Source organism: Strigops habroptila, chromosome 8, assembly GCF_004027225.2.
Source record: "Strigops habroptila isolate Jane chromosome 8, bStrHab1.2.pri, whole genome shotgun sequence".
Lineage (NCBI taxonomy): Eukaryota > Metazoa > Chordata > Aves > Psittaciformes > Psittacidae > Strigops > Strigops habroptila.
Window position 1 is genome coordinate 25,067,194 of NC_044284.2, and position 12,236 is coordinate 25,079,429.

Sequence of the window (12,236 nt, forward strand, 5' to 3'; positions counted from 1 at the left end):
CCTTAAGATCATCTAGTTCCAACGCCCCTGCCATGGGCAGGGACACGTCACACTAAACCATGTTGCCCAAGGCTCTGTCCAACCTGGCCTTGAACACCGCCAGGGATGGAGCATTCACAACTTCCTTGGGCAACCCATTCCAGTGCCTCACCACCCTCCCAGTAAAGAACTACTTCCTTATATCTAATCTAAACTTTCCCTGTTTAAGTTTGAACCCTTTACCCCTTGTCCTACCACTACAGTCCCCTATGAAGAGTCCCTCCCCAGCATCCTTATAGGCCCCCTTCAGACACTGGAAGACTGCTATGAGGTCTCCACGCAGCCTTCTCTTCTCCAGGCTGAACAGCACCAACTTCCTCAGCCTGTCTTCGTACGGGAGGTGCTCCAGCCCTCTTATCATCCTCGTGGCCCTCCTCTGGACTTGCTCCAACAGGTCCATGTCCTTCTTACGTTGAGGACACCGGAACTGAACGCAATACTCCAAGTGAGGTCTCATGGGAGCAGAGCAGAGGGGCAGGATCACCTCCTTCGACCTGCTGGTCACACTTCTTTTGATGCAGCCCAGGATACGGTTGGCTTTCTGGGCTGCAAGCGTACACTGAAGCCGGCTCATGTTCAATTTCTCACCAACCAAGACCCCCAAGTCCTTCTCCGCAGGGCTGCTCTGAATCTCTTCTCTGCCCAACCTGTAGCTGTGCCTGGGATTGCCCTGACCCAGGTGTAGGACCTTACACTTGGCTTGGTTAAACTTCATAAGGCTGGCATCAGCCCACTTGACAAGCATGTCCAGGTCCCTCTGGATGGCATCCCTTCCCTCCAGTGTATCAACCGAACCACACAGCTTGGTGTCATCGGCACACTTGCTGAGGGCGCACTCAATCCCACTGTCCATGTCACTGACAAAGATGTTGAACAGGACCGGTCCCAACACCGATCCCTGAGGGGCACCACTCGTTACTGTTTTCCAACTGGACATTGAGCCGTTGACCACAACTGTTTGCATGCAGCCATCCAGCCAGTTCTTTATCCACCGAGTGGTCCATCTATCAAATTGATGTCTCTCCAATTTAGAGACAAGGATGTCGTGTGGGACAGTGTCGAACGCTTTGCACAAGTCCAGGTAGATGACGTCAACTGCTCTGCCCCTGTCCATCAGTTCTGTAGCCCCATTATAGAAGGCCACCAAATTGGTGAGACAGGATTTCCCCTTAGTGAAACCATGTTGGCTGTCACCAACCACCTTGTTGTTTTTCATGTGCCTTAGCAAGCTTTCCAGGAGAATCTGCTCCATGATCCTGCCAGGCACAGAGGTGAGACTGACTGGTCTGTAGTTTCCCAGGTCTTCCATTTTCCCCTTCTTGAAAATGGGGTTTATATCACCCTTCTTCCAGTCATCAGGAACTTCACCTGACTGCTATGATTTTTCAAATATAAGCCTTGTAACTCTCTAGAGGTTGTTTTTAGTATGCTGGAGAAAGAGGGCACTGTCTTTACATTCCTCCCATGCTTAAACAGACCTGGGCTGACCAGAGCCAGTGCTCTGCACTGGGATATGCAAAGGAGGAAACACTGGACCCCAGCGAGGTGAGGCCGGACAGCCAGCCCCGGGGTGGGCAGGGGTATGGGCAGCTGCATTGCTGCTGGGGCTTATAGCAGCCAGGTTATGCCTTCTGGCTTTTTCAGGAAGCTGTTCCTGGGGTTGCTGCTGCAGACGTGTCGCTCCCTGCTCCTCCTGCCCGTGCCTATTTTTTTTTTTGCGAAATTAGAACTTAATTCCTGTACAACCTGTCCATCAGTTTTCTAGCCACAGGGCAAACAATCTCAATCTATAGTTTGAAACCAAGCTGTTAGGCATGGAGGAAGAAGTCTGCAAGGAAAAATCAGGGTGTGCAGGGTAATGGTTGGGTGCAGCTGTACCTGGACATGGCTCAGGGATGGCAGCATGTTTTGCAGGATAAGCCAGTACTTTGTTGTATGTCTTTGCACCAGGACTGCACAAATCTACTACAAATGTTGTTATTTTAACCAGTGGCACTCTCTCTGTCTCCTACTGTCATTTTTTCTCTCTTGGTTACTCAGGCTGAAGGATTCCCCCCCCCCCCCCTTCTCCTCTTGTCCCTTTTCATGTAGAGATAAGGGGAAAACCCAAGTTCCTTCATACAAAGGGAATGCTTACCAGCCACATCTCACAGGTGTTTCCTCTTCCAGACATTAGGATTTCAGTTAATTGCTCTCTCTGTGGTTGTGCAGTAGTAATAGGATAGCACATAAAAGGGCACCCCAAGTCTGAAGCAATTTGTATTTACAGCTTACAGTCACATCTCAGTTGTTATCTTTAAAACTGTGCAGTCACAGGGAACCTTCCCTTTTTATAACATTTACAACTGTATCAAATCAAGGTTTTAAAATTTTATTATGTGTGATGATGCAATTCCTTAAACGTCAGGGTACAGAAAGGAAAATATAGGCAGCTCTGTGTGGTTTGGGATGCCTATGCCAAGTCAGCAAGACTCTGAAAGCAGGTAAAGCCCCTCTCTGCCCTATCCTTAGTGAGGGCATGGGCAGCTGGATGTGTCCTCAGAGCAGAAATGGCCTGAGCAGGCAGCAGAGGGAGAGGGTGCAGGATGGATTCCTGAAAAGGGTGCTGGGGTAATCCTGGGTCCCAAGCAAGGGTCTCCACGGAGCCACAGCTGCCAGTGACGCTTCCCTGCTCCCCTCTCCCCTTTCTTGTGGTGAGTACAGAGAGAAGCTAAAGCAGATTACAGTGAAATAACTACCAGTTATCTGTCAGACAAAATGCCAGAACACAAATGACAGACGTTGTAAGAACAATTGAAAAGCATTTAATAAGGTACAACTTAAAATAGAGTTATATTTCATTAGTTGAAAAATTAGATAAATGGCTACTGGAGATGAGTAGATGTTGCCTGAAGGCTGCTCTGGAAAGCCAGGTTGGGGCTCTGCAGCAGCGTGTGTTATCTGGTCTGCTGTTCCATGCAGGTTCTGTGTTGGGGCCAATTCCAGGAGTGAATTAGATTTAGACCACTTGGCTGAATATCGCACTGTCTATCTCAATACTTTACAAAAGGGATCTTTAAGAGACTCTTAAATGAACTTTTAAGGAACAATTTTTGCCAAGTGACAGTTGATTATGTGGGATTGCACGGGATCCATTATGTGGGATCCACTGCTGCTGCAACACCAGTGCTTCCCAGCAAGCTCTGAGCGATGATGCTGGTCCTGTGCATAAAGGATAAGTTTCTCTTAAGACACCCCATATTAAACAGCAGTATATTTTGGTATTGTTCCTTACGTGAGACATCTCTGCGGTTCTGGGATTACAGCTTCTCTACCTGCCCCCATTTATAATTGCCCTTGATTTTACTTATATTAGAAATCAAAGTGACAAATAGAAAATCACAGAGGACTTTTTGCCTTTCTACTCACGTTTGCTATAGTTTTAAGTCAGTGATGATCTTGCACCCCATTAAATACATGACATTAAAGTTAATCATTAATAGCTTTAAAAGGTTCTTACAACAACCACCATACTCACTCGTGCCTGGACATTAACAGACATATTTTTCCTTAACAGTGGGTTCTTTTAGATGAATTCTAGAGATTATAAAAAAGATTATCTATGCCGGTGATTTTTTTTTTTTCAGTGCATTTTTAGACTAGGCTCCTAAAGTAAGCTCCTGAAGCTCCAATTTTAAAAGCCAAAGGTTAATCCCTTAAGAGCTCAATAAACAATCATTAAGAGATGGAAAGCATTAGCGTGGTGCAAGCAGAGGCTGAAAGGCAGGAGGGAAAGATGTGCCCACAGCAAGCAGCAGCTGCTGGCCTTGCCTGGGCACAAGGAGTAAGAGGTCCCACTGCCGTGCCAGGGTGCAGAGGGTCCTGCTGCCTTAGCAGGGTGCAGAAAGTCCCACTGCCATAGCGGGCAGGCACAGCTCTACAGGCGCTGCCAGGCGTCAGTGGGTGCAGCATGACCTGGGTGAGCTGATTTGATTTTTTTAGGCAGAAAAGCTACATACTAAAAGGGGTAAAGAGCCTAAATTCACCTGAGGGGAAGGAGGGTCTATTCTGTTTAGCCAGGAGTTCCCACCAGTGCTGTGCTGTGGTCTCCTTGAGTGCTTTTCTGTCTCATTTCCACATATGCATGTCACTTGAGGCATGTGCTAACTTGCTTTACAACATCTCAGAATAGATTTATGTTTATGTTTTTCTCTACATTCAACATGCCTATCGTATTTGTTTTCTAATGACTTAAGATACAAACCAGGTGAGTCTGTATTTGGAATTTAAATAATGGAGATGGGGACCTGGGGACAGAAAGGTCCCTGCAGCAATGTCACTACCCATCAGGACTGCAGCACTTCAGCTTTTGCAGCTTAAAAAGAAGCTGTTGCTTCAGCAACTGCACATTGTGTTAAAAATGGCCTTAGTAATGATTGCCAGGGTATTTATTTCCAGCAAGAGCTGAGCTGGCATTTCTTTGTACTACATGATCAGCTTTTCCTGAGGCTTTTTTATTTCAGGTACTGACGTATCTGTTTATTCCTTAGCATCACCTCCTTCCTAATTGTCAATGGGAGCTCTTGAATTTTACCTTAAGTTGTCAAACATGTTTTGGACTTTCTCTGAGTTACAGAGAGACAATACATGCTCTAAAAGATGTTCAACTCACGTGGTTTCAACCTGGTGCTGGACAGAAACCAGCTGAGAACATCCCGGTAATGAGAGGTGACTGACCCATGCAGCAGTTCCCAGGGAGGAAGAGCTCTGGAAAGAAGGAGGCCAGAGTGGCTGGCAGACAGAAAGAGCCGCAGGATAATGAGAAAGGAAACAACAACTGGAGGAGGAATGAAAGGGTCTGGCCACGGAGGCATCAGTGCAGGGGAATGACTCAGGGTGCATCTGCCCGATCAGCTTCAAACTCGTTGGAAGAGAGTCCAACAAAAAGGGACTTCTAATGCTTAGTTTGAACTCCTGTCACTTCTTTGTCTTACCATCTTTTCAGATATTCCTAAAATAAAATAGAGTATTGGCATCGTGACAGCTAAAAACCCAGAATTCATTATGTGGCAGCACTAAACTGAATAATTTAGTTTCCATTTTCATGACTGGTATTGTCAAGACCCTTCCTTCCCCAGATTAAACCCTATAGGCAGGAATGTGAAGGAGGGTAGTTTGGAAAAGGCAAACTGATGGGAGGAAGGGACAGGTAGAGATGGTGCCATTGGCAGACAGGGCAGTCAGGGCCAGTGGTGCAGACAGGTCAGAGGGGCACCACCACCCAGGGCCGCTTTGGTTTCATCACCAGCGATGAGACCTGGGCAAGAACTGCACCTTACTTATTCTTGTTATAAAACCAGTGCCAAAGTAGATCCTTAGGATCCATTAGAAGAAACATTGATTGGTCATTACTGGTAGCTTTGGATCCTTGATTTCAAGAACAACTGAAATATAGCCAGACTTTAACATTGCCCACAGTTAAGCAGAGCCTGTGCCCTTAGCAGGGAGCTGGTGAATAACATCAAGTTACGCTAAGAGCCCTTGAAAATGCAATTCTAGTGTTAGATATTCAATATGTCAGTGTTCGAATGCATAAGCATGTAACTGCTGTTGTACAACAAAGCAGTTTATGGATGTTTATTTTTATCCACGTGGATGTTTATTTTTATCCACGTGGAAATAACAATCCAACAGAATTCAGAAGCTATATATTTTCCAGTGAACTAACAGGCATTGGTTCCATTCAGAGCAAGGCAGTGCCTATAGGTCCTGGAACAGCAGCCTAGCCTGGAGAGGTGGGTGAATGTCCAGACAAGCCCAGCACAGCTCCTCACTGCAGGGACGGTGCTCACCTTCAGGCATGGCCTTCCTTGGGGAATGGGCACCGCCAGCACCGGCCTGAACCTCCAGCGCAGCAAACTCAGCAGCTCCCATCGGACATGACAGGGCTGGGGAGAGCCGCTGGCACAGGCGCCCTGGGAGGCTGTCGGGTGCTCTGCACCACAGCAGGAGAGATGCCGCTGTATGGGAAATGATGAGTCACTCACTTCAGCTTCATCAGGATAATAGCATAGGGTGAGATTTCTGCAGGAAATATAATACCGTGCGTGGGTATATGGCATGTTCCTCTTTTTATCTAGATCAACTCACGTAGAACTGATTGGGAAAGAAAATGGGAGTACAGGATAAAGAAAAGCAGAAGGATTAAAGTTCAAAGGGGCTTCGGTAAGTGGATCTTGCTAACAGCAGCAAGAGGTCATGTCCACAACTTTTAAATTGCAGTTGTTGCTACCTCCAGTCCATAGAAAGTCAGTATGTTAGGCTTTCACCTATTATTACATTATTGTTCTCTGATTTCATAATCTTTGCTTTCAAAATATTGTTCCAGAGCAGTTTTAACATCTTTCCAGTGTTTCATACACAGTAGGAAAGTTTAGCACCTAAAAACATTGTCTGATTTTAGCTTTCCTATATTTTTAGTGTTGACAAAATTTATTTTAACCAAATAGATGACCTGATCAAATAGTTTATTAAAATGCCAAGAAACAATTTGGCCTACTCTTAAACATGCTTATAAAGGAATACCAAAAGGGAAAATTAATTGAAAATCCAGTATTACCATGTTTTCTAATATCTGCTAAATATTAGCAGATGATGTTTGCCATTGATATGATTTGACGGTGATGCAGTTATAGGTATTTTCTGAATAACATTTGACTACTTCTGTTCCAGAAGCAGACACTGCCTCCAGCTGTGCCTGGTGGGCGCACAGCAAGACCACTTTCTCAGCAGCCTAGTGAGCTTCAGGAAGTGCATTCAATTTCTCCCTGCAAATCAGCATGAAGCTGGGGTCCAGGCATGTGGTTGGGACCAGCGCTGGAGGCCAGTGCCATGTCAATGTGTGAAGTGGCTGAGATCTGATTCCTGTGAGAGCATCACCTGAGCACCTTTTGCACGTCTGGAACGCAGCCAGGGGATGCAGGGCCACCTCTTTCAAGTCCCTAGCTTGGGTGGGAGTCTGGTATTTACCCCTCCGCATGCCCGCACTGCAATCCTGGCAGAGGCTGTGGGCATGGAGTGAGGCAGGGCCAGCTTCTGCGCATCTCGGAGCCAGTCCTAGCATGCTGGGGATCCCTGTGCATTATCACAGGTCATTACCAGGACACCTCCTTACACAGACAGTAAATCGCTGCTGTCAGCACCAATCATCCAACAGTGCAAGTGCTTTTTCCAGCAAACACACCCTTTGCCTTGGCCACAATCAGAGATGCACTTGAAGAGACATCACTGATGCCTGAGGAGTATGGGTTTGCTGCAGCCAAACTAGAGAAAACTGAGGGCTTTGCTCCGATATCTGCATCCTGAAGAACATGCTTGCTATGCTGATTACCAAATTCCTGCTGTCGGTACGGGTGCCTAGCCATACCTATAATCCATATGTACCTACAGGAGGCAAGACAGAGCTGAAACCTGCCATGGAAGTGAGGAGTGAGGACATACGCAAAACTACTGGCTTCTGAAACACTGCTCTGAGGAAACATGGCACTCACACCCATTTCCATCACTTCAAGCAAGATCACCGCTGGGATCACTAACATGGAGTGCAGAATTCACAACACCCTTGAAGGCACACAAAAAAGCCCTGTAGCAGCAGGGCTGTGTATGTGTGGTGATGCCATGCAGCTCCCCAGGTGCGGTCTCCCTCCCCTCCATACAACTCGCAGCCCTTGCTGGGCTTGGAAAATCCACTGCCTTCCCCACTGGAGAAGAGAGAACCCATTATGCAGAGGTACACGACTGGACATTTGCTTGCAAGCTAGCTCCAGTGGAAATCAGTTAGGGCTCAAAACAGCATTAAGGTGGGACATGATGATGCTGCTGCTGCTTGGGGGCTTGGCTGTGTGGGGAAATTCAGCCTTGCTGCACTGGCAGCATGGGTCTGGGGGTGCAGAGCCTTTGGGGGAGCAAGAGGAGCCATATGGGGCTGGAAGGGGGCACCAGGCACCTGCTGGGCTCTGCTGCCACCCCAGTGGCTTCCCTGCAACCAGCTGGGTGGCCATGTGGGAACGGGAAAGCCTGTCCCTGTACCCCACCCAGACATGCTCATAGGATGCTTCAGTTACAGCACCTCAGAGGGAGGGCTGTGTTCATTTCCGTCCATGCATTAGATAGCAAGTACTTAATTGAAATACTTAATTTTGTCTCCCTTGGTATGCAATCTTCACTGTTTCCTGCCTGTTTGTCTTCTTGGCCATTTGAGGAAACTGTGTAATGTGAGTATTAACGCACTATTAAACCTTCTCAGTAGAATTGTCTTTCTTGGCTGGTAGCTGAACAAAAGATCTTTTCTACTGAGAATAGTAATTTCAATTTAAAATGGCAATATAGGAAGGAGGCAAGATGCTCCCTGCTGTAATTAGAACAAGTTTTCCAGTATTCTGTGTTATCTTTAGACTCTGGAAGTGTAGTTGCTCTACTAGGATTAATAAGTCACCTCCATTAACTCTTATTTATTGCTGTGTTGTATCACAGAGGCATCACAGTGGCAGTGCTGATCAGAAACTACTTGCGTATACTGAAATACAGAAGGCGCTCTGAAACAGCATTATTCTTGTTGGTTTACAATATTAACAAAAGCAAAGAGGGAGAAGAAAAGATGTATAGTACTCATCCCTATGTGACTATGTGACAATCATATTGGATACTTACCAGGCCTTACAGACCGAGCACTCTGAATTCCATGCTAGGTGCTCACCACATTATCCACTATTGATTATAAAATTATAATCTTTTGCATGCACAATACTCTGTCATTTTGTCTTCCTAAGTTCACATCCTGTAGGGACTCTCACTCCTTGGGGCTTATGTTATGCTGTGTGCAGATCTATTTAATTAGCCCATGAACAGCTTTTGTTTTCAAGACAGCAAAATGTCAGCTCAGACATTAAAAATGCACACAGGCGCATGATCCTCTCACTTTGGGGTGGGAGAGAGAGCCACTTCCTGTGTCTTAGCAGCTGGCATCAGGGGTATCTCCTTGAGGGATGTAGCACAGCAGGATTCTGCCACCCCCTAAATAGCAGGTTGACAGTCTCCAAGAACAGCAGTAAGGACGGCAACTTCCACCCTGCCGGGACAGCAGCACAAGAGGGCAAAGCAGTGGTGAAGCAAAGACTTTGCTGGCAGAAGCACCCACAGAGCTTTGGGCACGTATTCTGCTGTCAGTTTTCGTGAGCAGGCTGGGAACTCAGTTAAGACTTGCTTTCAACCTGCAGTGCATGTCATATCTGCAACAGGCATGTCTAATTATTCTTATCAGCTCTTGAACTGTCATTTCCCAGGTTTGTTTTCTGAGGAAAGGCAAACAGAGGCAGTGGAGGCTTGCAGCGGTGAGCAGGTCCCACGCTGTGCCAGGCTCGCCGCGGTGGGGCAGCATGCCAGAGCTGCTGCACTGTAGTAGGGATCCCTGCTCCCCGTGCTACCCACTGCCCCCCTTGCTCCCTCCCAGGTTCCCAGGACACAGGCACTCCCTTCTGCAGATGAGCAGCTGCCACAGTGGGATCCTGGGGGCTGGTGCAGAACTGCAGACCAGTAACCCACCCTATCAGCCCTTGATAAGGGGAAAAGGGAATATTGGGCCTCTCTCCTGGAAGATTTTACACGCCCTCCTGGTTTTCTTTACTGTTACGGACATTTTTGTCTTGCACATCATTTCCTTGCCAGCCTCAGATGCTAAGGGCCACAAGTTCTTGAAGGAAGGTAACAGAAATTGCCCATTGCACAAAAGCCACTTTCCACATTCCTGTCTGCTCACCCTCACATTTCCCAAATAGATTTATGTACAAGTCGAGGCTAAACCTGGGCATTTTCAGCATGTGAAGCTGAAACTGGAAAGAAACAAAAACTGGGGTAAACAGCCATTGCTAATGGTCTATCTATTATATATTTTTAAGGATTTGTAAATAGACAATGGGCTTTGCGCTTTTGTACAAATAAGTGTTTGCTCGAATCCTTTCAACCAGAATTTCCTCAGTTCTCACTTATGTGCAGGTGGCCATTGGTAGTCCAGCTGAGGCACCTCTCCCAGCTTCAATGGTGTAGTATTTTAAATGCTGCAGGCAGTAGTATTTTAAAATAAAATAAATTAGTATTTCAGGCTCACTGTGGAAAGTCTGCATGCTGCATAAGGGGTGTTGGGAAGAGATGCCATCTCCTGTGACAAATGAAAAAGGAAGATGCAGAACTGCAGAGACTGAAGAAAGAAAACATAGCATGATAAAGCATTATTTGACCTAACGAGTTTCCTAATGAAAAGGGGAATGAAGCTCACCAGAAGCCAACAGGTAGGTTACAAGCCAATTCAGGTAAAATAAGAAACGGGCATTTTTGCAGCAAATAAGATGTCTTGCAGAGAGAGAGCAGCTCACCCTCCCAGTTCTGTGCTCACCCACCCCTTCCAGCAGCACTCTCGAGTGAGATGCAGAGCGGCTTATACACTATATATATATGTATATTTACCCTCGTTATGAGCAGGCATTGTGATGATCATTTATGGAGCTCTTTCTACCAGCCCCTCAGTCTGCACCTGGTTTGGGCCCATTGTTCATACCAGGACACTTTGAAATATTGAAATCTGCATCCAAGTCTTCCTGATAACCAAACCCAACAGGTAGAAACAGCTGGATTTATGTCCAGACCGTTCCCTTTGCACACCCAGATGCTGCAATAGTTCAGAGCTTAATTGGACTGACTGGGAATTTCCATTTGCTCCCAAGCATGCTTTCATTCCTCATTAGGGATACATCATCCTTTTCAGTTAAATCAGTTGTTAACAGAACAAAACATTCAGTTTAATGAAAATCAGTGGTATAAAATCCCAGATTTTGAAGAAAGTGCATTAAGAGGCAAAGCTGGAAGGAATTCAGCTTCAGCTATACCAGACAGAAACCTATTCAGCTACAAGGCATATGCTAGAGCTTTGGAGGAAAAGGTGCTAATGCAACATGCTTTATGGTTGTGGTCCAAAATAAGAACAGATCAGTGGTACAAGCAGGAAGACACTAATCTGCTGGCTGTGTATGAAGGCATGTAACAGTATGGCTGCTAAAAAATATGCCTCGTTCTTTATTCATGTAAGCTCCTGGACCTTTCATAGCTGAAGCACTGCAGTCAGAATGCGCAAACTGTTAAAACCAGTATGTGAGATTTCCATTTCGAGTACCGGCAGCCTCAGATGCAGGCTGCTGATGAAGCAGCAGGGATGTAGCTGCTTAGACAGCATGGGCTCCATGGGTCCATGCAGTGGGCAAGCGGTTTCCTTGAGAGGTCCACTGTGCCACTGAAGCAGGTGAGGAGCGAGGGTCGCTGCCCTTTGCATGCCTCTGCCCTCCCTCAGCACGCCTGGCTGACTCCAAGTTGTAACAAGAGGGGAAAAGTAGAGTAGGCAGAAACAACAGATGAGATTTGTTAGGACAGGCAAGGGATGAGCAGTCACAGTAAGGGGCGTATAAAAAAGGAAAAGGAAAGCCTGGATGAAGTGAGGTATGTGAGGAAGGATCAAAAAGCAGGCAAGAATGGCAGTGATTCAGAAAATGAGCATAAAAAGAGAAATGGCACTTTTCCCCTCTTGTAAGGCAAGGTGAGTGTGGTTCTGGAAAGATGCTGCTGTTTGCAGTGTGTGGTAGCACCTAATCTTCTGATGTCGGAGGTTCTTTCTCAGAAGAAGCCGGGAGATGATGCATGAGTGCAATGTTACACCCTCAAGGGTACCATCAGCAGCTCTGGGGCAGGGAGGTAGCTCGATGGTTGTAGTCAATGTGAGCAACACCGTCACAACGGTGTCTGCTCCACGTGCCCGCCCTTCCAGAAAGTTACTGAAAAATGAGATGACACTCAGAAAAAAGTTATGGGGATTAGCCAGGTATCTAGGAAAATCCTACCCTGGCATAGAAGACTAAAAAATTGAAGTCTCTCAGACCAGATTGTAAATCTGAGCTTGGAGTTTTTGGTAGCAGATCAATAGTACTGCAGCTGAAGGATGTGAAGCATGGATTTGGTGCAGATTCACTTCTGCCTTCAGGTATTTATACATTTGTATTCATCCTTGAATATGCATATTAGTCCTTCAGGAACGTTATGCTAGATGAGGTGTCACCTCTTTATGCAGCCACAGCTTCATGCTGGATCAGGTGTTGTCTCTCCTGCCCTGGCAGACATCA